Raw genomic sequence first — 26,102 nt, 5'->3', positions numbered from 1 at the left:
TGCAGCAAGACAGATGGCAGAGCACAGAGGTGACATGCCTGTCAGTGTCTTGCTGCGTCCTGCTGTGCTGCTGGGAGGAGCAGATGATCACACTGCCCGACACCAGCCGCTCTCCTGACATCGCAGCATCGGGCAGGTGGACAGTGTGATCACATACTTACGTGCAGGGGGGGATTCAGCTTAATAAGAACCCTCCCCCCCTGTACTGCACACTGCAGGACGCCGGCTCCACAGTGACGTCCTCCGGCTCCTCCCCTCGATGCTGAGCTGTGACGTGCGGTAGTCACCGCCCACAGCCCTGTCACTCAGTGTGAGTGGTGCCAGCCTCCTCTGACGTATCCGTCTTGTTTGAGAGCCCGGAAATGCCGGGACGTCAGAGGATGCCGGCGGCCACAGCTCCAGGGGGTCATGTGACCGGCACTGAGCGTGCAGCATAGCGCCGCTCAGTGCCAGAAATGGAAACAGAAGACAATGGAGAAGATGCATACATTGGTAAGTGAAAATCATTGGGGGAAAAAAAAAAATGGGTGGACCACCCCTTTCAGAATTCATCTGGCTACTCTTGTCTGCTGTTATGTCATCAATAAACACAAGTGACACAGTGCCATTGAAAGCCATGCATGCCCATGCCATCACGTTGCCTCCACCATGTTTTACAGAGGATGTGGTGTGCCTTGGATCATGTGCCGTTCCCTTTCTTCTCCAAACTTTTTTCTTCCCTTCATTCTGGTACAGGTTGATCTTGGTCTCATCTGTCCATAGAATACTTTTCCAGAACTGAGCTGGCTTCATGAGGTGTTTTTCAGCAAATTTAACTCTGGCCTGTCTATTTTTGGAATTGATGAATGGTTTGCATCTAGATGTGAACCCTTTGTATTTACTTTCATGGAGTCTTCTCTTTACTGTTGACTTAGAGACAGATACACCTACTTCACTGAGAGTGTTCTGGACTTCAGTTGATGTTGTGAACGGGTTCTTCTTCACCAAAGAAAGTATGCGGCGATCATCCACCACTGTTGTCATCTGTGGACGCCCAGGCCTTTTTGAGTTCCCAAGCTCACCAGTCAATTCCTTTTTTCTCAGAATGTACCCGACTGTTGATTTTGCTACTCCAAGCATGTCTGCTGTCTCTCTGATGGATTTTTTCTTTTTTTTCAGCCTCAGGATGTTCTGCTTCACCTCAATTGAGAGTTTCTTAGACCGCATGTTGTCTGGTCACAGCAACAGCTTCCAAATGCAAAACCACACACCTGTAATCAACCCCAGACCTTTTAACTACTTCATTGATTACAGGTTAACGAGGGAGACACCTTCAGAGTTAATTGCAGCCCTTAGAGTCCCTTGTCCAATTACTTTTGGTCCCTTGAAAAAGAGGAGGCTATGCATTACAGAGCTATAATTCCTAAACTCTTTCTCCGATTTGGATGTGAAAACTCTCATATTGCAGCTGGGAGTGTGCACTTTCAGCCCATATTATATATATAATTGTATTTATGAACATGTTTTTGTAAACAGCTAAAATAACAAAACTTGTGTCACTGTCCAAATATTTCTGGACCTAACTGTACATTGTAATCAATAGATCTTAGAATAATAATAAGTTCCACAATTGGATGTGTTTAAAAAAAATGTTCCTGTACTGAGATAATCTTATATATGTGTCCCTGCTCTGTACTGTGTAATGGCCGTGTCTGACTGTACACGAACATGGTCTGATCATACCATATTTCGTGGGCTGTGGAGGATGCAAAAGAGTATACAGACATTATAGCACGGGATCACAAAAAATGTTTTCTTTGAGGTAAAAATTTTTCTAAAAACAGTCAGGGAAATGTTTTACCTCACAAAAAGTATCAGCTGTGCTCCTTGCTGTGCTATCTGTATATTCTCTTTTACATCCTTCCCTGCCCAGGAGATGTGGTATGATCAGACAATGTCCCTGTACAGCCAAATGAACTCTGGTGCCACCTTTTGGAGGTAGTAATCCTAAAAGTCAAAAGTGACCCTTTAATGAGTCTTGTCATATGACTTAGGGGTACTTTGCACGCTGCGACATCGCAAGTCGATGCTGCGATGCCGAGCGCGATAGTCCCCGCCCCCGTCGCAGCTGCGATATCCTTGTGATAGCTGCCGTAGCGAACATTATCGCTACGGCAGCTGCACATCGACTCACCTGTCCTGGGACGTCCCTCTGGCCGGCGACCCGCCTCCTTATTAAGGGGGCGGGTCATACGGCGTCACTGCGACGTCACACGGCAGGCGGCCAATAGGAGCGGAGGGGCGGAGATGAGCGGGACGTAAACATCCCGCCCACCTTCTCCCTTCCGCATATCCTACAGGAGCCGCTGTGACGCCGGTAGGAGATGTTCCTCGCTCCTACAGCTTCACACACAGCGATGTGTGCTGCCGCAGGAGCGAGGAACAACATCGGACCGTCGCGTCAGCGTAATTATGGATTACGCCGACGCTACACCGATGATACGATTACGACGCTTTTGCGCTCGTTAATCGTATCATCTAGGCTTTACACACTACGATGTCGCATGCGATGCCGGATGTGCGTCACTTTCAATTTGACCCCACCGACATCGCACCTGCGATGTCGTAGTGTGCAAAGTACCCCTTAGGATTTATGCCAGATCAGAACCTCAATTTGCAGACACAGTATTTTGGGATGGTTTCCCTCATTAGTGCAAAGTATGAGATCTGATCTGGCTGTATGAGAGGCTGAGACGGGGTCTAAAGTGGACACAATTCTCCTTACGAAGACTGACACACCATTCCAGCATCCCAGTGAGGAGACATTAATCCGCAATGCTCCTCTGGGAAATATTCAAATATTATTTATTATGTATTTGAATATTTCCCAGAGGAGCATTGCGGATTAAAGTCTCCTCACTGGCATGCTGGAATGGTGTATCAGTCTCTTTAAGGAGAATAGCTTCCCCTTTAGATCCTGTACGGTCAGACACAGCCATTACACAGTACATAGCAGGGGCACATATATGAGATTATCTCAGCACAGGAACATTTTTTTTAAAACACATCCAATTATGGAAATTATTATTATTCCAAGATCTATTGATTAAAATTAACTTTAGAATTAACTTTGTTGGTGGAAAAACTCCTTTAAACAAAAATGTCTAAAAGTGTGCCACATCTATTGTCTTATGTTAACGACTATAATACATTTCTGACACTAAAGCGGGCTTTACAGTCTACGACATCGCTCAAGCGATCTCGTTGGGGTCACGGAATTTGTACAACACATCCGGTCGCTTTAGCGATGCCGTTGTGTGTGACACCTATGAGCGATTTTGCATCGTCGCAAAAACGTGCAAAATCGCTCATCGGTGACATGGGGGTCCATTCTCATATATCGCTACTGCAGCAGTAACGAAGTTGTTCCTCGTTCCTGCGGCAGCACACATCGCTCCGTGTGACACCGCAGGAACGAGGAACCTCACCTTACCTGCGTCCCGGCCACAATGCGGAAGGAAGGAAGTGGGCAGGATGTTCGTCGCGCTCATCTCCGCCCCTCCGCTTCTATTGGGCGGCGGTTCAGTGACGCTGCTGTGACGTCGCTGTGACGCTCAACTAACCGTCCCCTTAGAAAGGAGGCGGTTCACCGGTCACAGCGACGTCGCAGGGAAGGTAAGTATGTGTGACGGGTCCGGGCGATGTTGTGCGACACGGGCAGCGATTGGCCCGTGTCGCACAACCGATGGGGGCGGGTACGTGTTAGGGCCAGGTGGACGGGCAGACCCAGGAGGTGGATGCACTGGGCTGAACACCTCACTGAGGGCAAGGTGCCCGGTAGCCGGAGCACTAGCAGGACAGTCCATTTAGAGGAGTGGAGTAAAGAAGTCCCTGGGACCACGGGGTCTCTGATGGTAGTCCGGGTGACGGAGCTCAGGTTCGGAGGCCGAGATGTCGTCAGGCAGAGTCCGGAACCAATGGAGCGAGAAGGCGGGTCACCACAGGGATCGGAGATGGCCGGAACTGATGGGATGGCAGGCCGTCACCGTTCGGGGTTCGGGTATCGTCAGGACCAGTTGGCGAGGCAGGAGCGGCTCTACGAGAGAGATAGGTGAGTATATCACAGACACAAGGAGACCTGACTCCTAGCTTAGAAAACACGAAGAACAGGCCCCGCCCACTTGGAAAGGATCCCCCTATATACCCAGTACCTGATCCTTCAATATCCTGTTGGAGGACACTGGCCCTTTAAGAAAGAGTCAATGACCGCGCGCGCGCCCTAATGCGCATGCGCGAGGCCCGGGTGCCAGAAGCCAAGGCAGGGAGCGGTGAACAGGAGGCAGGAGAGCCGGCCTGGAGCAGAGCTGCCGACGGGTGCCGGGAGCGGGGACCGGGCCGCCTGGGGACCGCCGGTGATGGGGCCTGGAGGCTGTGGAGCGGGGGACGCCTGACAGAGGAGCCGGGGAGCGAGGCAGGGAAGCCGGGGAGCGTGGCAGGTGAGCCGGGGAGCGAGGCAGGGGAGCCGGAGAGCGTGGCAGGGGAGCCGGGAAGCAAGGCAGGGGACCCGGGGAGCGTGACAGTACCCCCCCCCACGCCCCCCTCCCCAAAACCGGGACAGGAAGGCACGGATCAGGGGAGTACCCACATTCTCCCGGGGTTCCCAGGACCTATCCTCAGGACCAAACCCTGCCCAGTCCACCAGGAAGAACTGTCGGCCCTGTCCGGTCTTCATGGCCACGATATCCCTTACCACATAGAAGTCATCATCAGCAATAGGAGGAGCAGAACTGGCAGCAGCGGAGAAGGGACCAAGGACAACCGGCTTGAGCAGGGAGACGTGGAAGGAGTTGGGTATCCTCATCGTGGCCGGGAGCTGCAGGTTGTAGGAGACCTCATTTATTTTGCTGAGGACTTTAAACGGCCCGATGTAGCGAGGACCCAGCTTGTATGATGGTAGCTTCAATCGGACGTACTTGAAAGCAAGCCAGACCAGATCTCCTGGAGAGAAACACGGAGGATCCAGACGCCTCTTGTCTGCGTGTCTCTTCATCCGCAGGGAAGCACGTCCAAGGGACGCCTTGACAGTGTCCCAAATGGTTGCAAAGTCACGGACTACAGCATCAGCAGCAGGGACATCCGAGGAAGAGGATACAGGTAACGGGACAGAAGGCTGAAGTCCGTAAACGACATGGAAGGGAGAGCTGGAGGAGGACTCACTGACGTGGTGGTTATGGGAGAATTCAGCCCAAGGAAGAAGCGTGGACCAGTCGTCGTGATGGGCATTGACGTAGTGAGTGACGTAAGAAGGAGGTCAAGATCTGATTGACTCGTTCCACTTGGCCATTAGACTGAGGATGGTAGGCTGAAGAAAAGTCCAGAGTCACTCCCAGATGTTTGCAGAGGGCCCTCCAGAAGCGGGAGGTAAACTGAGTTCCTCTGTCGGACACAATGTGTGATGGAAAGCCATGCAACCGGAAGATGTGCTGTATGTAAGCGTCAGCGAGTTCCTGGGCAGAGGGCAGTCCAGCCATAGGGACGAAATGAGCCATTTTGGAGAACCGATCCACCACGACCCATATGACTGTGTGTCCGGAGGACAGGGGCAAGTCCGTAATAAAGTCCATTGCAATGTGTTGCCACGGAACGGAGGTTATAGGCAGAGGTAGAAGACGACCATATGGCAGGTGTTTGGGCGTCTTGTTCCTGGCACAAGAGGAGCAGGCTGAGACAAAAGAAGCGACGTCCATGCGAAGGAATGGCCACCAGTAGTGACGTACAATTGTACTCCATGTTTTCTTATGACCAGCATGGCCGGCTATTTTTGAGGCATGGCCCCAGTGCAACACTTTTTGCCTGTCAGTCTCAGAGACATAGGTCTTCCCAGGCGGTATCTGGGCCAGGGTGACAGGAGCCACCGGAATGATCTTACTAGGACAGATGATGGGCTGGGATGTCTCCTCCTCCTGCTCCATGGGCATGAATGACCTGGACAAAGCATCTGCTCGTACATTCTTGTCCACGGGTCGAAAATGGAGCTGAAAATTGAACCTGGCAAAGAACAAGGACCACCTGGCCTGCCGTGGGTTCAGCCGCTGAGCGGACCGCAGGTATTCCAGGTTCTTGTGGTCCGTGTAAATGATCACGGGGTACACTGCTCCCTCCAGAAGGTAGCGCCATTCTTCCAGAGCCAGTTTGACTGCCAATAGCTCTCGGTCACCGATGGTGTAGTTGCGTTCAGGTGCTGAGAAGCTCTTGGAGAAGAAACCGCAAGTAACCATCTTCCCGGAGGAGGACTTCTGCATGAGCACTGCTCCGGCTCCCGAGGAGGAGGCATCCACCTCCAAGGTAAACTGTCGGTTTAACTCAGGACGGTGGAGCACAAGGGAAGAAGCAAATGCCTGTTTCAGGGAGCCAAACGCGGCGTCGGCCGCAGGTGACCAGTCCTTTGGATTAGCCCCCTTCTTGGTCAAGGCGGAGAGAGGTGCAGTCAGAGCAGAGAAGTGAGGGATGAACTGACGGTAATAGTTTGCGAATCCCAGAAAGCGTTGGATTGCCTTCAGTCCGGAATGAGGGGGACAGTTGAGAATGGCAGAGACCTTCTCCGGGTCCATCTGCAGACCGGTATTGGAGATTACGTAACCCAAGAAGGGGAGAGAAGACTGCTCGAATACACACTTCTCGTACTTGGCGTACAGACGATTCTCTCTCAGTCTTTGTAGTACCAGCTGCACGTTCTCTCTGTGAGTCTGGAGGTCCGGAGAGAATACCAGGATATCGTCAAGATACACCAATACACAGACGTAGAGAAGGTCCCGGAACACGCCGTTCACCAATTCCTGAAACACTGCTGGTGCGTTACAGAGGCCGAAGGGCATCACACAGTATTCATAGTGCCCATCGCGAGTATTGAATGCGGTCTTCCATTTGTCCCCAGAGCGGATGCGGACCAGGTTGTAGGCACCCCGAAGATCCAACTTGGTAAACACACGAGCTCCTCTAAGCCGATCAAACAATTCGGGGATGAGCGGCAGGGGGTATTTATTTTTCACGGTGATTTGGTTCAAACCCCGGTAGTCAATGCATGGGCGTAGGTCGCCCTCTTTCTTCTTAACGAAGAAGAAGCCTGCTCCCGCAGGAGAGGAGGACCTCCGAATGAATCCCCTTGCCAGGTTCTCCGTGATGTAGGCAGACATGGCCCTTGTTTCAGCAGGAGACAGCGGATATATCCGTCCTCGAGGTGGTGTAGTTCCCGGGAGTAGGTCGATGGCACAGTCATAAGGACGATGTGGCGGAAGTACCTCTGATTCCTTTTTATCAAAGACGTCAGCGAAGGACCAATAGGCCGAGGGCAGTCCCGGTAGGGACTCCGGAACCGGAGGTCGTCGGATGGGCTGTATAGTCTTCAGACAATTCTCGTGGCAAGAGGAGCCCCATCGGGTGATGTCATCAGTACCCCAGCTGACTGACGGTTCGTGTGTCCGTAACCACGGGAGTCCCAGCAGGATTTGATGGGACATGTGTGGGAGGACGTAGAGAGCGATGTTCTCGGTGTGCAGGGCACCGATACGTAGTTCCACAAGGCTTGGTGATCCACGAGATGGTGTCAGAGAGGGGTCTCCCATCTACAGAGGCAATCACGAGGGGTTTGTCGAGTGGAGTAACAGGCACCTGGTACTTGTCCACCGTGGCCTGCTGGATGAAATTGCCTGCTGCCCCGGAATCGAGGTACGCCTCGGCCGTGAACCGCGTCTCTCCCGTCGTCACTTGAACAGTCCACGTAACCGGGTCCTAGAGAGTCCCAGCACCTAGGGTGGCCTCTCCTACCAACACTAGGCTTTGGAGTTTCCCGGCCTCTCTGGACAGGAGCGTAGAAGGTGTGTGCCCTCTCCGCAGTAGAAGCAGAGGCCCTTGGCGAGCCGTTCTGCTCGGCGTTGTTCGGACTGCCGCAAACGGTCAATCTGCATGGGCTCGTGGACAGAGACACCAGACGACGCTGACTGAAGTACGGCGGGCTTCTGCGGAGGAGAGGAATGCCGTATCGGACGTCTCTCACGGGACACCTCTTTGGATCGTTCCTCGAATCTGAGGTCCACGCGGGTGGCTAGTGCGATCAGGGCATCCAGGGTGGAAGGAACATCGCGGCCTGCCAGCTCGTCCTTAATACGGCTGGAGAGTCCTTCCCAGAAGGCGGCGGTGAGGGCTTCATTGTTCCATCCCAATTCTGAGGCCAAAGTGCGGAAGCGGATGGCATACTGCCCTGCCGTCATAGTCCCCTGACGTAGCCTGAGGAGTGATGAGGCGGATGCAGCGGCACGTCCAGGTTCGTCAAAGGTGTTTCTAAATGCCTGCAGGAAGTCCTGGATGTTGGTAGTCACAGGGTCCTCCTTTTCCCACAAGGGGTTCATCCAGGCCAGTGCCTCACCCTCTAGATGGGACATCACAAACGCCACCTTGGCTTGGTTGGAGGCAAACAAGTGCGGAAGCAGCTTGAAATGAAGGGAGCACTGGTTTAGGAATCCCCTGCAGGTCTTGGGATCTCCGGCGTACCGGGGTGGTGAGGCCAAACGTAGTCTGGAAGCATCCGAGGAGGCTGCCACGGGAGCTGTGGCCGTGGATTGTACAGTGGAAACCTGAGATGCCAAGGATGTGGCTGTCGCTTGTAGCGTGTTCAGGCGGGTATCCACAGAAGACATGAAGTTCAGCATGCGGGTCTGGGTCTCGCGCTGGCGTGTGAGTTCCTGCTGCAAGGCCGCTAGTGCTTCGGCGGGATCCATGGCCTGTTCTTACTGTTAGGGCCAGGTGGACGGGCAGACCCAGGAGGTGGATCCACTGGGCTGAACACCTCACTGAGGGCAAGGTGCCCGGTAGCCGGAGCACTAGCAGGACAGTCCGTTTAGAGGAGTGGAGTAAAGAAGTCCCTGGGACCACGGGGTCTCTGATGGTAGTCTGGGTGACAGAGCTCAGGTTCGGAGGCCGAGATGTCGTCAGGTAGAGTCCGGAACCAATGGAGCAAGAAGGCGGGTTACCACAGGGATCGGAGATGGCCGGAACTGACGGGATGGCAGGCCGTCACCGTTCGGGGTTCAGGTATCGTCAGGACCGGTTGGCGAGGCAGGAGCGGCTCTACGAGAGAGATAGGTGAGTATATCACAGACACAAGGAGACCTGACTCCTAGCTTAGAAAACACGAAGAACAGGCCCCGCCCACTTGGAAAGGATCCCCTATATACCCAGTACCTGATCCTTCAATATCCTGTTGGAGGACACTGGCCCTTTAAGAAAGGGTCAATGACCGCGCGCGCGCCCTAATGCGCATGCGCGAGGCCCGGGTGCCAGAAGCCAGGGCAGGGAGCGGTGAACAGGAGGCAGGAGAGCCGGCCTGGAGCAGAGCTGCCGACGGGTGCCGGGAGCGGGGACCGGGCCGCCTGGGGACCGCCGGTGATGGGGCCTGGAGGCTGTGGAGCGGGGGACGCCTGACAGAGGAGTCGGGGAGAGAGGCAGGGAAGCCGGGGAGCGTGGCAGGTGAGCCGGGGAGCGAGGCAGGGGAGCCGGAGAGCGTGGCAGGGGAGCTGGGAAGCAAGGCAGGGGACCCGGGGAGCGTGACAGTACGCAGGCTGGCGATATCGGTACCGATATCGCAGTGTGTAAAGCGGCCTTTAGTATAGTATATTTGTAAGCTGTCCGCAGTATTAACAAATATGTCCCATTGTGTTGCAGACTTGGATTGTGCACATTTTTTCTCACTGACACATTATTGCTCATGTTCTTTGAGCCTTACATGTACCTTGGGCCATACATAAATTCATGCTGCCTACTGGCACAGATGAAAGGCGTAGCACGCTAGCTGTCATATATTGAGGACAAAAGCAGTTTTGCTAAAATTGTTAAACACACATTATTTTTTTTTTCCGTTATATATTTGCAATGATCAGGGTTGTAATGTTATATAATATTCTATTCCTTATCATGAAATATTACATTTCCCTATCATGCTCATAAATGTAATATAAATGGGAAGAGATTTATCATACTGCGCAATAGATGCAGCTGGTGATTCCCAGAGAAGCAGTCACAAAGGATATCATGTCATGAGCCTCCAGTGACTTTTGAAAGCTTTCTGTCAATTGTCATCTTCTTGTGTCCGAACCCTCATCCGACCGTCTCTTCCATGTTGACACTAAAGAGCAGAGTTGACAATTACTCATCAGAGGAGACTTCTCTACAAAGCAGGTTTGTAGGTGACAGATCATGTCATGTTCCTCACCCATATTACACTTGTATTTAAAGAACTGATTGACTCTACTCCGCTTCAGAAATGCACTGATAAATAGGGAGAGCAGCAAAAAAGGATTTCTTATTTATAACCTTGAAGGTAAAGTGACCATTTACAAAGATATATTGATCATTGGATCATAGAAAGATAAGCATTAGTGATGAACGAATACACTCGGCACTATTCATTACTCACGTGAATATTAAAATATTCATATCCATTAGGCTAAGTTCACACTTGCGTTGTTTTGCATCAGTTGCAATCCGTTGTGTGACTGATGCAATGGATGTGTTGCAGATAGTGCCACAACTGATGCGACTGATCGTGCAAAAAAACTGATCCATTGCAGCTTTTTTTTCCCGAAATTTACTCATCTGAGCATGCTCAGTTGGTAAATGAGGGATTCATCACAGGAATCCGTCCAGTGACGCATTCCAACGGATTCCGCTCTTATAGGCTTCCATTATAAAAACGACGGACGCCGATGGAATCCTGCACATTGCGTTTTTTCGACGGTCCAAAAAACACTACATTCTGCGTTGCTGCCGCCTGACGGTCAGACATTCCACGACGGATCCGTCGCGAGGCGGATGCAACACAAGGCCATCAGTCGCAATCCGTCGTCCATACAAGTCTTGTGCGACGGATTGTGACTGATGCAAAACAACGTAAGTGTGAAAGAAGCCTTACTTGAGTATTTTGCTCCTCGCTTCGTTAGTTTCGAGCCTCCTCCCCGCATGTTTGGTGCCTAATTGTTTGGCAATCACAGTAATGCTGTAGCCATTGTAGCCATCTTTGCTACTGCCATTAGCTGTAATTTAGAAGTGATTTTTGCAATATCCATATCCATGTTCAGTCACTCTCTTTACAGTTGCTCATTACTCCAGATGAAATCAGATTAACAGCAAGGCAACCACCTCAATTCATTCAGATTGCCCTTCTAGGGTCTTTTAATCCCATCTCGACCGGCCAATTTTATTTTTTTGCACTTTTGTCTTTTCCTCCTCTCCTTCCAAGACCCATATTTTTTTTGAATAATCTGCCCACATAGCTGCACGACAAGTTGTAATGTTGAAGTGTGGTAAAATTCCACACACAAAAATTAATTCCGCAATTGTTTTTTGGGTTTTGTTTTTAGGAGTTCATTGCACTGTAAAAATTAACTAGTAATGCAAATCTCTATGTCAGTATGATTACAGCGATCCCAAACTTGTACATTTTTTCTTTATCAAGTTTTTTATTCAACTGGGCCACAGTACCGGCTTGACCACAGGAGCGTAATTAAGTGACTACCTTGTTTTCACTACAGCCTCTGATGTTGAGGATAGGCTTGTACTGGAAGGTATCTGCTAGGTGCTACTCAGGGAGACACGGTACTGTGACAGCTGACCACAGTGGTAGGGAATGCAGGTACAGGTGTGTCGCCCTGGGCAAGCCAGGGGACACAGGTCACACACCACCACACCCTACATCCCAGGTAGGCACATCACAGCTAAACTACAAATCCTTGTTGCCTTCCTCCAGAGGCTGATGATTCACACCAGGGGGTGGGCCAGGCGGTTGGCTCCGCCCACCAAGGAGATCACAGCTCTGGAGGCGGGAAGTGCCAGGCAGAGTAGCCCGGGGAGGGCAAGACTAAACAAGTAGTGAAAGTAAGAAAAGTAAAGTGGTAAAGGAGGAAAGCAAGAGTGGTGACAGAGAGAGAGAAAAGCCTGAAGAGTCCAGCTAAGTGCAGGGCAGGTCAGCAAGGTCAGCAACGGCGGTGACTGTCTGGAGGGGGACCGTTTGAAAGTTCCTGGAAGGACCCCGTAGGCTGTGTGCCCGGAGGTCTGGAGCAGTGTTCCGAAGGACAGTCAGCACCAGGGCAGGGGCCTCTCGGACCCCGGCAAGGCTTGGAGTCGCCGTAAATTGCCGAATCCGTCAGTGAAGGGGACGTAGATCCCCCAACAACCAAGACCCGAGTGAAGGCAACAGCCCAACCTGTACAACAGAGACACCGCCACCGCCAGGGCACCAGTTTCTGAGGGCCAGCGCCTGCGGGCAAAGAGTAGAGCTCCTCCGGCCCAGCTTGAAGTCGGGGAGCGGGTTACCGGTGGGGACCCATCGCAACCAACAAGTACACAAGGTGCAAGGAAGAGGGACATCACCGTCACCTACTGGGAGAGCAATTGCAGCCGTCCGTGGGACCGTCTTACCAGCCGTTTGGTTTACCGTACAAACTGTGTCAACGTCTCAGGCTGAGTACCACAGTGCCGCAAGGCACAGCGCTGCCCCCGCGTCCCTGCGCCCACCAGGCCATGCACCTCCCAAACCGTCACCGGGCCCCGGGATCACCGACCCCTACCCACGGAGGGGCAACACAACACCTGGCTGCTCCGCATCACCATCCCCGGGACCCCCGTATTGAGCAGCGGTGGTGAAATCACCACAACCGTGGGTGGCGTCACGGACTATAAACAATCCCCACACCCAACCAACCCCTTTCACTCACGGGCGAGGAGTGCCGCTCGAAAACCCCCGGGATCCGGCCTACAGCTCGAGCCACCACTGAGCAGCGGCCGCCGGACCCGAGCAGAAGGGGTGAGCGTGGTGTGCTGACACCCTCCTCCCCGCCCGCGACAACTTGGCGTCACGAACAGGATCTTACCGCTCTGCCGTCTGGTAGAGGTGCGCCTTGTTACCGCCGGAGGTATCCGGCAGAAAAATTTCAGAAGCCGCCATCTTTGGCGCGAAAAGTTCCCGCTCGAGCGTCTTCTCGAGCAGTAGAGGCGCGAAGGCCAAAACCCCGCCCCGAGAGAGGAGGGGCCGGAAAGAGCTAGGGGGGACGCGATGGCGGCTGGCGGCATGTAGTCGCAGCTATAAAAGCAGGGACGCCAGGACCCTGCAAGCATACCGTTCCTGGAAAGAAAAGAGAAAGTGACCATGTGGATGCCGTCCCGAAACACCGTGGCCCCCGCGCCGGGAACCGCAGCGTGGGTGGAAATCCGGACCGCGCAGCTCCACCTAAGGCTGCAGGTCAAGATGCAGCTCCTCTTGGAGGAGTGGGAGACCGACATGGCGGACGTTATAGCCACCGTGCGGAGACGCGAGGAGGAAGCGGAGGAAGGGAGGGTGAGTGACCCACGCCCCTATGTCCCGGAGGGACCGGTCGCTGCGGCTGAGGGACCCGGTCCAAGCCCTCTCCCCCCGTTGCCTTCCTCGCCACCCGTCTCGGGGGCCGTGACCCCGCCACTAGGCCCGCTACCACCGCAACCGGTAGCGATACCCAGCCCGTCCGCCCCAGCGGACCGACCTGTAGCCGGAGCCCGTGGCAAACCTGGGGGTGTTGCCATGGAAGGCCCCGAAGATTGTGCCAGAGACAGTCCCCGAGCAGTTTCCCGAGCCGGAGTCGATGACCCGCTCCGAGCCGAAGGCTCAGCTGCGGAAAGCCCCTGTGCCCATCCCCCACACCTCGGCTGAGGTGGCGCCGGGTTGTTGCTGCAAGGCAGCGCCCAAGGCCATGACACCGCGGGATACGCCGCCCACCTTCCTGACAGTGGGTAACGTTCTGGATGTCCCGCGGGGCCCGACCCGTGCGCCGGCGCTGGCAGCAGCACCATATTGGGACAGGGAGCCGACAAAGCTGGGCCTGGAGATCGCGGAGAGGGAGAGAAGGAAAGCCGAGCTGGTGGCCCGAGCCATTCGGGAGAAAGAAAATCTTCGGCAAGCGACCTTCCGTGTCCGGGGCCCGTTGTATGAAGGGCAGGTGAGGCGGTTTGATGTCCGCCGGGGCTACGGATTTATATATGAACCGGGCCTGGAGGCCGAAGTGTTTGTGGCCCGGCGGGATGTGAATGCCCATCTGCCCGAGGAGCATCCTGGCCGTAACCTCATACCGGGGGACATGGTGCGGTATACCCGGCACTGCGGAGAGAGGGGGTGGTTTGCCCTGGATGTGAAGCTTAGGGGCAGCAACGAGAGCAGGGTGAGCTCTGCACCCCCTCCCTCGGATGAAGCAGCAGAAAGACCGGAGTAGGGCAGCGGATGCCCGCAGCACCGTCCCCGTTGGGACCACCACTGAGTTGTTTGTTTGTTGAAAAGTTGAAAGTTCTGCTGGTGATGAAAATGATAATTACCGAACAGTTACCTGATTTGCTTAGTGATTGAACCGGCCGTAGCCGGCACCGTTGTCCCCGTGGGGACCGTTTAAAAATGCATGGGAACTATCCATGGACAAGCCCGTGAACTTGCAGGGCAACCACAGACGTTAGTGGCTTGTAAATATGTTGGTTACCGTTACCGTTTTCCGCAACGCCGCCTCCGGAGAGGCAGGTTGGAGGGAGGGCCCTCAGCAGAGCAGGCTGGGGCCCAGCCACCAAAGGAACCGGTGGCTACCCTCTGGAGGGAAGGACAGATCCCGCTCGGGTTCCGTGTGCTGGACTGTGGGTCAAGGGGTGCTGCCTGGGCTTTAGGGGCAGCATCAGGGCCAGGTTGCTTGGGTGGGAGAGAGCGGAAACCGTAACCGTAAACCGTTGCAACATTAAAAAAATGTGCCTCCCGTCTTGGGAAGAGTTATTAAAAATGTATATATGTTGATTTTTCCAAATGTTATCTTTTTCAGAAAAATAAAACCGGTGTAGGACGGCAGCCCGCGGACGGTCTGCATTTTGCTAAGGGGGAATGTGTCGCCCTGGGCAAGCCAGGGGACACAGGTCACACACCACCACACCCTACATCCCAGGTAGGCACATCTAAGCTGAACCAAAAATCCTTGTTGCCTTCCTCCAGAGGCTGATGATTCACACCAGGGGGTGGGCCAGGCGGTTGGCTCCGCCCACCAAGGAGATCACAGTTCTGGAGGCGGGAGAAACCAAGCAGAAGAGTCAGGGAGGAGGAAGTGGAAGGAGTGGAGGAGTAGCCCAGACAGGGCTAAAGTAAACAGCAAGTGAAAGTAAGAAAAGTAAAGTGGTAAAGGAGGAAAGCAAGAGTGGTGACAGAGAGAGATAAAAGCCTGAAGAGTCCAGCTAAGTGCAGGGCAGGTCAGCAAGGTCAGCAACGGCGGTGACTGTCTGGAGGGGGACCGTTTGAAAGTTCCTGGAAGGACCCCGTAGGCTGTGTGCCCGGAGGTCTGGAGCAGTGTTCCGAAGGACAGTCAGCACCAGGGCAGGGGCCTCTCGGACCCCGGCAAGGCTTGGAGTCGCCGTAAATTGCCGAATCCGTCAGTGAAGGGGACGTAGATCCCCCAACAACCAAGACCCGAGTGAAGGCAACAGCCCAACCTGTACAACAGAGACACCGCCACCGCCAGGGCACCAGTTTCTGAGGGCCAGCGCCTGCGGGCAAAGAGTAGAGCTCCTCCGGCCCAGCTTGAAGCCGGGGAGCGGGTTACCGGTGGGGACCCATCGCAACCAACAAGTACACAAGGTGCAAGGAAGAGGGACATCACCGTCACCTACTGGGAGAGCAATTGCAGCCGTCCATGGGACCGTCTTACCAGCCGTTTGGTTTACCATACAAACTGTGTCAACGTCTCAGGCTGAGTGAGTACCACAGTGCCGCAAGGCACAGCGCTGCCCCCGCGTCCCTGCGCCCACCAGGCCCTGCACCTCCCAAACCGTCACTGGGCCCCGGGATCACCGACCCCTACCCACGGAGGGGCAACACAACACCTGGCTGCTCCGCATCACCATCCCCGGGACCCCCGTATTGAGCAGCGGTGGTGAAATCACCACAACCGTGGGTGGCGTCACGGACTATAAACAATCCCCACACCCAACCAACCCCTTTCACTCACGGGCGAGGAGTGCCGCTCGAGAAACCCCCGGGATCCGGCCTACAGCTCGAGCCACCACTGAGCAGCGGCCGCCGGACCCGAGCAGAAGGGGTGAGCGTGGTGTGCTGACACCCTCCTCCCCGCCCGCGACACAGGCATAGATGCAAGCAGGTACAGTCTCTTATGTAGACAGGTCCAGCTGGGACTGCTGATGCAGACTGGATGGCTAGGTTTGGCTAGTTCGGAGGGTACAGCTGATTTGCCAATTATAGCAGGTACAGCTTGGATGGCAGGTACTCACGGGTGCAGCGAGTACAGCTGGTACGACAGGTACAGACAAGTGCAGCAGGTACGGTAGGTTCTAGGATACAGGTAAAGGTTAGCAAGCACAGGTACAGATATAGACACAGGATACGGGAACGGGACCTGACAACTTGTTAAATGTCTCTAGCAATATACCACATTGCTCAGGCACCTCCCATAAGGGAAGGATGCCTAAAGTACCTAGTAACTCTCAGCCATAGGCAGAGAGGCACTTCCAAGGTAGGGCATACTGGTCCTTTAAGAGTAAGTGCTCGCACGCCCTAAGCGTGTTCCCAGGAGATCTGTGCTCTGTGCACAGGCCCTGGGAACAAGCAACAGAAACCAGAACAAAAGCCACCGCTGAGCGGCCAGGAGGGGGTGTGTGCTTGTGTTCTCACTGGGAGGAGGGGGCAGGACAGTGCGGGGATACCGGTACCGACGTTACACATATTTTGAAGTTGCTGTAGGAACTCCCATGTTTTCAAAAGATGCTTCCTTGTCTGTACCCATATGAAGCCTAATTTATTCTGAATGCTCTATTTAATAACAAGGGTCAGGATAAAAAATCGGATCACACACATCCAATATATACACTCAAACCTTTTTGTAGTAAACATGTTCAGCTAAACAATTTGCTAACAATTTGCTTATTATGGGAGTCTCTAGTATATACTCTTCTAGAATGACTGATATTATAAATTATACATACCACGCTCACACAATGCCTGACTGCATGTGTCTCATTCACAAAAGCTGAACATTTTTCACACTGACATTATCTGTAATCAATTCCTATTTGCAATAATATTGTAAATATCACTTTGCGAGTATTGTTAAAGGCATGTGGTAGAAAACGACGATTATTTTATAGAGATGACTTGGCCTCTCGTACTTGTTGCCCACATACCGTATCACTTACCTTTATGAATACTTTGATTAGATCTCAGCGTCCCAGCAATGAAAAGAAATAATTGTAATCATCAGTTTTGGATGTGAGATGGTGAACTTGCGTTCTAACTTTCTCAGCAGGGTTCCAGGTGCTCAGCTTGGTGTCTCAGCATGTTGGTATATTATATTTACAATTTGCACAGAATGTATTCATATTTTTTTGCAGGAGTCAGTGATTAATCATGTAACTCATGTTTCAAGAAAAGCCATATTGAACGCCGTAATGAAATACCGTAAGGCTTGAACTTATCCAGTTATGTGTCACTGAGCTAGATATTACGCCTCATACTCTATTGTGACAATGTCAGCACCTACTGGATAACCCATTACAAGACAGGCTGTCGTGTTCTGCCAACTCCAGTGACATCCCATTTCACTAAATGAATATATATCTGCAGTATAAAGTGTAAAATTTAAGATTTGATTAGGACAGGTACCATAGGCATGATGTCATTCTACCAATTTGGATATAGAAATGTTATATCTTCTGCAAGATAAGCTGTCATGGGGCAGATATAATTTCATTACAGATTTGGAGGAATCTGCCTGAAAGTCCAACTATTCAATCTTGCAAAAAAAATTGCTAATTTCAAACAGGATTCATCAATAGGATAAAAATTAATATTATTCAGTACCAAAAAATCGTATGCCTATTACCTAAATACATAAAATTAAGGGATGTACTAATGAACTTACAGTTGATTTTCTTGTCAAAAACCAATTCCCCATTTGAGGATACAGTCATTTGTTCCGGATAGTTCTGTCATGTGCTTTCTGGTTCCAGACACGCGGATTACTACTAGAGCGTCGGACTTTGTTCACATTGCAGAGTTTGACATGCAGCCTGGTCTCTCTTAAGTGCTCAGCTCTGCTGGGCATCGGCTGAGTTGTTTAATTGCTCCCAGCCGTGCAGGAGTTAATCCTTTCTGGAGCAGTGTGCTACTCTCCTGAGAACCTGGCTGCTAATTACAATCTTCAGCTGGTCTCTTCCTATTTAAGACTGGGGAGTGTAGTAGGAGATCGCCAAAGATAGCATCAGCGATCCTGGTCTCAGTGGTTCTCAGTTCATGGTGAAAAACAGTTGCATTGTTGTGTGGTGTGAACATTCCCCTGTTGTGAGTTTTTCCGTACCATTTTCTTTATTCCCCAGTACACATATTGACTCTCTTCCCTGTTTTAGTGCAGTGTGTACGAGGTTTCATTCTCCCTTAATCATGTCATTTCTGTGGGGTTTTGTACTGGGTTTCTGGCCCGCTCCCAGAGTTGCTGGGAAATAGATCAGCGATTGGACAGGAGACAGGCCAGGTTGGGGATCCGGACCTCCCTACCTTCAATGGTACCTCCGGGGTGAGGGTAAGCATAGGGGCCCCTGTCTTAGGACCAGCTTAGGAACCCGTGTTCTGTCAGTATCACACCCATGACAAATTTATTATTCTTTCTGCTTTGATGAGAAGACAAAGGTTCATGTGGAAAAGCAATTGTCCTTCTCCTGTTGTACAATTCCATAATTGAAGCTTATTACTGCATGGGAGTCTGCACTTTGGCAATAAAGAGGAAGCCCCTTCTTCTACAGCCCTGTTTTGGCTATAAGCCCCTACACCTGAAGAAGACAGATTGGTGGTGAAATATAGCAGATATAGGTAAACTCACACTCTCAGCTAAGTGATTTTGTGTGCTCTGAAGGAAAACAATCCAGATACAGTAGACATAGCCACCTTTGATACTGAAGATTCAACATTTGGATAAGTCGAAACTTCTAAGGGGCCCTAACATTTCACTTTACTTCACATTTTTGTAATTAGGAAATTGGACCTATGCTTCTCGAAGATGACATTTAGTCAGATTTTATTAGTGTTTTGTTACATGTGGGATTGTTGATATGCAGTTTGATTTAATATTTATACAAATTGTTCTAATTAGTATATTTTTTCATAGACCTCTCAATGAGAAAAATCAGGTATTTTCTCTTTAATTCCCTAATTCTCATTATTTCCTTTCTTTCTCTTTTTTCCCATCTCTTATTCTCCATCATCCTTGGCTTTCCGTTTTATCTTGCTTTCATATATATTTTTGGTTGTACTTTCCATCCGCTAATCTTTTTATTTTCTGTTCCTACCTTTCTACATTTTACTTCCTTACATTTTCCCTTAATATGTGCTATCATCATATTGCTGCTATCTTCTATTTATCCATACATAGATTCATCTATCATACTTTTCATTTTTATTCTTTTTTAAGATGTTACCCTCCCACTTTTTTGTAAGGTTTCTCTTAATCCGCTATTTGTTCCTCTTTCATGCTTATTATCTACATTCACTTTTATGCCTTTTTTCGTGTCTCTTGCTTTCGATTATTTCCAATGGCTACCATTTTGTCATGCCCTTTGAGCATGCACACTTTTTTTGATCAACATACAGTGATCGGTACTCCTCGGCTCTTTTTCAGTGCGGCTCTTTTTCACTACCATACTCACTCTTTCCTTTTTTCTCCTTCTCGTTCTCGGTTCCTTCATGTGCACTGATGCTCACCAGCGGCAGCACAACGGACCCATGACCGAGATATTGTTCATTCTATAAAAAGCCAATGGACCTCACACAAAGCACTCTATCTCCTTTTTCTCCAGTGGGTGTCTTTTTATGCCAACTGACCCATATGCAGGTATTCCTTTATGGCTCTTGTTTTATGTCTATGCTTGTCTTTATCAGTTATGTCTTCTCTATCAATAACAGACTCTGGATGGTGCAGGAAGTGTTAATGTTGCCCTGCCGTGAATGAGAAGAAAAAGATAAATTGATGCTGATTTTATTAACAACACGTTTCAGAGACGTATTTCTCCTTCATCAGGTCAAAATCATATTAAAAAACAAAGGTACAAGCAGGGTATAAATAGATAAGTCAATTATAGGGGTCAGCCCCTTTTAAAAAAAAAGGGTGCTTGGTATAACGATGCATGGTATTGGAATTACAAAAAAAGGTCTGTAATAAAAATCAATAAACTCATAGTACTGTCCGACTTGACATACGGTGTTCAGGTCTAGACTTAGTGGGTCTAATGGTGGCGTCGGGCTCTGTTCACATTATAGAGCCTGACAGGCAACCTGATGTCTCCTAGTTTTTCAGCCAGAGCTGGGCATGAGCTATTTAGTGTGCCTTGTTCCTAAGTCCTGCAGGAGTTAATTCCTGCTGACCTGGGAAACTCTAGTAGGAGCTCAGGTTGTCAATTGCCAATCAAAGTCATTTACATCCTATATAAGATCCTGGATCTCACTACTCTGTGCCGATTATAGCTTCAGCTTTTGTTCCAAGCGATACTGGTCTTCTTGATGAACCTGTTGATGGTGATCTTTGTTGCTCTATTGAGTTGTGTGAACGTTCCCCTGTTGTACGTTACTTCATTACCTTTTTATGGTCATCTGTACCTCTATTGTCTCTCCTGTGTTTTGAGTGCAGTATATATGAGTTTCCATTCTCCCTTGTCGTTTTGTGGGATTTCATTATTGGGTTTTTCGGCCCACCCCGAGGGTGAGGGAGAGGGGGTATAAGATTAGGGTCCAGTCAAGAGTTAGGGCCACGCTGGGGGATTCTACCAGGTTACCATCAAACCTACCTCCAAGATAAGAGACAGCGCAAGATCTCAAGTCTGAGGGGCCCCTTATCTGTCATTACATAATCCATGACACTCGTACAACCAGCAAAAGACAGTATAGCGGGCTTTACACACTGCAATCTCACTAGCGAGATCAAAAGCAATCGTACCCGCCCCCGTCGGTTATGCGACACGGGCAAATCGCTGCCCGTGGCGCACAACCTCGCTTAACCATCACACAGACTTACCTGCCTGCGACGTCGCTCTGGCTGGCGAACCGACTCCCTTCTAAGGGGGAGGTTCATGAGGCGTCATAGCGACGTCACACGGCAGACGTCCAATAGAAGCAGAGGGGCGGAGATGAGTGGGACGTAACATCCTGCCCACCTCCTTCCTTCCGCATTGCCGGTGGAGGCAGGTAAGGAGATGTTCGTCGTTCCTGCGGTGTCACACACAGCGATGTGTGGTGCCTCAGGAACGAGGAACAACATCGCTAACATGCAGAAAAATTTTTTTGTTTCAGGACGACCTCTCCGTGGCAAATGATTTTGACCGCTTTTGCGATCGTTTAAGGTCGCTCGTACTTGTCACACACTGCGATATCGTTAATGACGCCGGATGTGCATCACAAAGACCGTGACCCCGACGATAATTCATTAACGATATCGCAGCATGTAAAGCCCCCTTAAGAGTGGGAGTGTTGGGGTTTGAATGGTAGATCATTAGCCAGATCATTAGCCATTCTGGGGAGAGTGTCCGTCCAGTATACAAATGAAACGTGACTCCGTGACCTCTGAATCCTCTGACTGAGTGAGACCGCTCTAATTGTTATTTATATAGTATCACCACTAGAGATGAGCGAACCGGTCGCGGTTCGGCTCGAGCTCGGCTCGCCGAACTGAGGTCTGGTTCGCGTTCGGTTCGGCAAACCGATTCGGCGAACCACTCGAACCCATAGGAAACAATGGGAGGCAATCACAAACACATAAAAACACCTAGAAAACACCCTCAAAGGTGTCCAAAAGGTGACAAACAACTCACAACACAACACAAACACATGGGAAATTGACAAGGACATATTCTCATGCGAAAACAAAAGAGCTGGACAAGGAAAAAGAGGAGGAGACACAGATATAGGCATGGCACGCCTTTCTAAAATCATGTAAAACACCGCAAGGTGACTCCAAGCGGAGTCTCCCTTTTTTTCCAAAAATTGGGCCACACACACACCCACCACTTCAGTGGCAGCAATTGTGCCCCAGTTGTACACTTCACAGGTAGATTTGCATCAAGCACATTCAAAAATACGCCATCCTTAACCGTCCCCAGGATGACACAGGGGTAGGTAGCAAAGTCTTTGCTGAACCATGACTTGTTCATCTTGGCTCCTTTTTAAAAACACAGCAAGGGTTACTCCAAGCAGAGTCTCCCTTTTTTTCCAAAAATTGGGTCACACAGACACCCCTTCAGTGGCAGCACTTGTGCCCCAGTTGTACACTTCACAGGTAGATTTGCATCAAGCACATTCAAATATACGCCATCCTTAACCGTCCCCAGGATGACACCGGGGTGGGTAGCAAAGTCTTTCCTGATCCCAGATCTGTTCATCTTGGATTATTTTTAGAAACACTGTAAGTAAGGGTTACTCCAAGCGGAGTCTCCCTTTTTTAAAATAATTGGGCTACACAGACACCCACCCCTTCAGTGGCAGCACTTGTGCCCCAGTTGTACACTTCACAGGTAGATTTGCATCAAGCACATTCAAAAATATGCCATCCTTAACCGTCCCCAGGATGACACTGGGGTAGGTAGCAAAGTCTTTGCTGAACCATGATTTGTTCATCTTGGCTCCTTTTTAAAAACACAGCAAGGGTTACTCCAAGCGGAGTCTCCCTTTTTTCCAAAAATTGGGCCACACAGACACCCCATCAGTGGCAGCACTTGTGCCCTAGTTGCAAACAGGATGTTTTAATTTGCATCAAGCACATTCCAAATCCACAAGCATTTACTCTCCCCAGGATGACACAGGGGTAGTAAATTCCTTGTGGATCCATGACTTGTTCATTTTGATGAACGTTAGTCTGTCCACATTGTCACTGGACAGACGCGTGCGCTTATCTGTCAGCACATACCCAGCAGCACTGAAGACACGTTCAGAGACAATGCTGGCAGCTGGACACGACAAGATCTCCAAGGCGTAAGTGGAGAGCTCTGGCCATTTTTCAAGATTTGAAGCCCAAAATGAGCAAGGCTCCATTTGCAAAGTCATGGCATCGATGTTCATTTGGAGATACTCCTGTATCATCCTCTCCTGTCATTGACTATGTGTAAGACTTGTTGTCTCTGGTGGACTTGCAAAGGATGGTCTAAAAAAATTATGAAAAGATTCAATAAAATTGCTGTTACCAGCACCAGATACGGTGCTGCTGGTATGGGTAGACTGTTAAAGATGACGAGACCGTCCCATGTTTGTAAAGTTACAACTGGGAGATTCACTCCGTGCACCATGGTTGTTTGGTGGAAAAGCCGAGTTAAGATCGAGTAACAGCTTTTGCTGATACTCCTGCACACGTGCATCCCTTTCTATGGCTGGAATTTGTTACAACATTTGGACTTGTACCGGGGATCTAATTGTGTAGCAAGCCAGTAGTCATCATCACTTCTAATTTTGACAATACGAGGGTCATGTTGGAGGTAGTGCAGCAAGAAGGCGCTCATGTGTCTTGCGCAGCCATGTGGACCAAGTCCACGCTGTGTTTGTGGCATTAAGGTGCTAAACGTTCTTTCTTCCTCTGACATCTACCCCCAACCTCTTTCAACTGAAATTTGACCAAGGTCTCCCTCATCTGCTGAGTCTTCCATGTCCATGGACAGTTCGTCCTCCATTTCTTCATGTTCTCCTGCACCTTCCTCAACATTTCGCCTGCTACCATGCGCCCTTGTTGATCCCTGTCCCCCATGGTCCCATGCCTGCCGCCTTGGTGATGATGAACGTCTGGACCTTGGTGATGTTGTTGTCCCTTGCCCTTATAAATCCTCCTGTAGTTCCTCCCCTTCCTGTTGTCCCACCCCCTGACTCCGAATAGTGTTTAATGTGTGCTCCAGCATGTAAATGACTGGAATTGTCATGCTGATAATAGCATTGTCAGCGCTAAACATATTCGTCGCCATGTCGAAACTGTGCAGAAGGGTGCATAGGTCCTTGATCTGAGACCACTCCATCAGGGTAATCTGCCACACCTCTGCATCTCGTTGGCCCAGGCTATACGTCATGACGTATTGCACCAGGGCTCGGCGGTGCTGCCACAGTCGCTGTAACATGTGGAGAGTCGAATTCCAGAGTGTCGGCACATCGCATTTCAGGCGATGAACCGGCAGGCCGAAAGACTTCTGGAGCCGTGCAAGTCGCTCAGCTGCGGCGGTTGAACGGCGGAAGTGAGCAGACAGTTTTCGTGCCCTGTTCAGAAGGCCATCTAGGCCGGGATAGTGTGTTAAAAATTGCTGGACAACAAGGTTCAACACGTGAGCCATACAAGGCACGTGTGTCACCTTGCCCAGGCGAAGGGCCGTACCCAGGTTTGCAGCATTGTGGCACACGGCCTTACCAGGCTGCAGATTGAGTGGAGACAACCATTTACCAAACTCAGTCTCCAGAGCTGCCCACAACTCAGCCGCTGTGTGACTCTTATTTCCAAGACATTTCAAGATAAAGACTGCCTGATGCTGTTGCGCTCTGCTGCCAGAATAGTAATGAGGGGTGCGTGATTCCTTCTGCACAGTTACAACGCTGGTGGCCTGACCAGGCAGGCTTGGGGCGGAGGTGGAGGACCCAGACGAGGTTAAGGAGGCAGAAGCAGTGGAGGAACTTGGACAGACAGAGGATTGACGCCCAAGTCGTAGGGATGGCAAGACTTGTGCAGCAGACCCTTCACCATCTATCACCATAGTTACCCAGTGCCCAGTCAGCGACATGTAACGTCCCTGTCCATGCTTACTGGTCCAAGTATCAGTGGTGAAATGCACCCGTTCACACACAGAGTTTCTCAAGGAAGTGGTGATGTTGAGTGCGACATGCTGGTGTAGCGCAGGCACACCTTTCTTAGAGAAGTAGTGGCGACTGGGCATCTGGTACTGGGGCACAGCGACAGACATAAGGTCTCTAAAATCCTGTGTGTCCACCAGGCGGAAAGACAGCATTTCGGTAGCCAAGAGCTTACAGAGGGATGAAGTCAACCTCTTAGCTTTGTCATGGGTCGCAGGAAATGGCCTTTTATTTGTCCACATCTGAGGGACAGAGATTTGGCTGCTGTGTGTAGATGGTGGGGAGTAGGGTGTCCCTGAAAAAATGCAGGTTTGTGAGGAAAGTGCAGGCGTAGACATGATGTTGCCTTCATCCAACGTTGATGCTATCGATGTCTGAGAGAGCTGTACACACGCACTTGTTTCCCCTTCCAAACCAACTTACGACCTAGCAAGCAAACTGCCTGTTGCAGTTACACTGGTGGAAGTTGTGCGTGTAAAACCAGGTGTGACAGCTGTCCTCACAGTCCTAGAAGATGAAGAGCGCGCGGATGCACTGGAAAGGGCAAGCGGTGGATGGTCCGCTCCGCTAGGCCGCATTGCAGCACGGTGAGCTTCCCACTGGGACATATGATATTTATTCATGTGACGATTCATGGAAGAAGTTGTCAAACTGCTGAGGTTTTGACCTCTACTAACAGAATCACGACAAATTTTACACATCACATAATTTGGGCGATCTTTTTCTATGTCAAAAAAAGACCAGGCCAGGCAAGGCTTAGAGGGCATGCGACCTGCTGAGCCCCCCCGACTAGTGCTCAGAGGCAGAGTGGTGGCTGAGGATGCAGTTGAAGACGTGCTACCAGTACTCCTCCTCTGTCCAGGAAGGCGCAAGGTAACTTCGTCGTCAGTTGCATCCTCCTCCACCACCTCTGTTGACCTCCTCGAGTGCCTGACTGTGGGTTGACAGTAGGTGGGATCTAGAAGTTCCTCATCAAGCATTGTGTTTGCACTCCCCTCACCCTCAGACTGAGCCTCTTCCTGCCCTGAATGAATATTTAAGTTGTCATCCCAATCTGGTATCTGCGTCTCATCGTCATCAGTATGTTCCTCATTGTCTATTACAACAGGTGTTACAGTTTGTGAATAAGGGTCAACATTATGCTCAGAAACTTGGTCATCACGGCCTGAATCTGAGTCACAAAGGTTCTGGGCATCACTGCAGACCATTTCCTGGTCTG

General features: G+C 50.8%; 1 long non-coding RNA gene across 1 annotated transcript in view; it reads left to right on the top strand.

Moving 5' to 3' along the window:
• Positions 1-329: 329 nt before the first annotated feature.
• Positions 330-26,102, top strand: part of LOC142301239 (uncharacterized) — a 101,947-nt gene continuing 76,174 nt past the window's right edge. Inside the window, exon 1 of the long non-coding RNA XR_012752716.1 lies at positions 330-492. This is a non-coding gene — a long non-coding RNA (uncharacterized LOC142301239). The remainder of the gene's footprint in view (positions 493-26,102) is intronic.

This window comes from Anomaloglossus baeobatrachus, chromosome 4 (assembly GCF_048569485.1).
Source record: "Anomaloglossus baeobatrachus isolate aAnoBae1 chromosome 4, aAnoBae1.hap1, whole genome shotgun sequence".
NCBI lineage: Eukaryota > Metazoa > Chordata > Amphibia > Anura > Aromobatidae > Anomaloglossus > Anomaloglossus baeobatrachus.
Note: the sequence above shows the minus strand (reverse complement) of the source record. Positions and strands in the feature narration are given on the sequence as shown.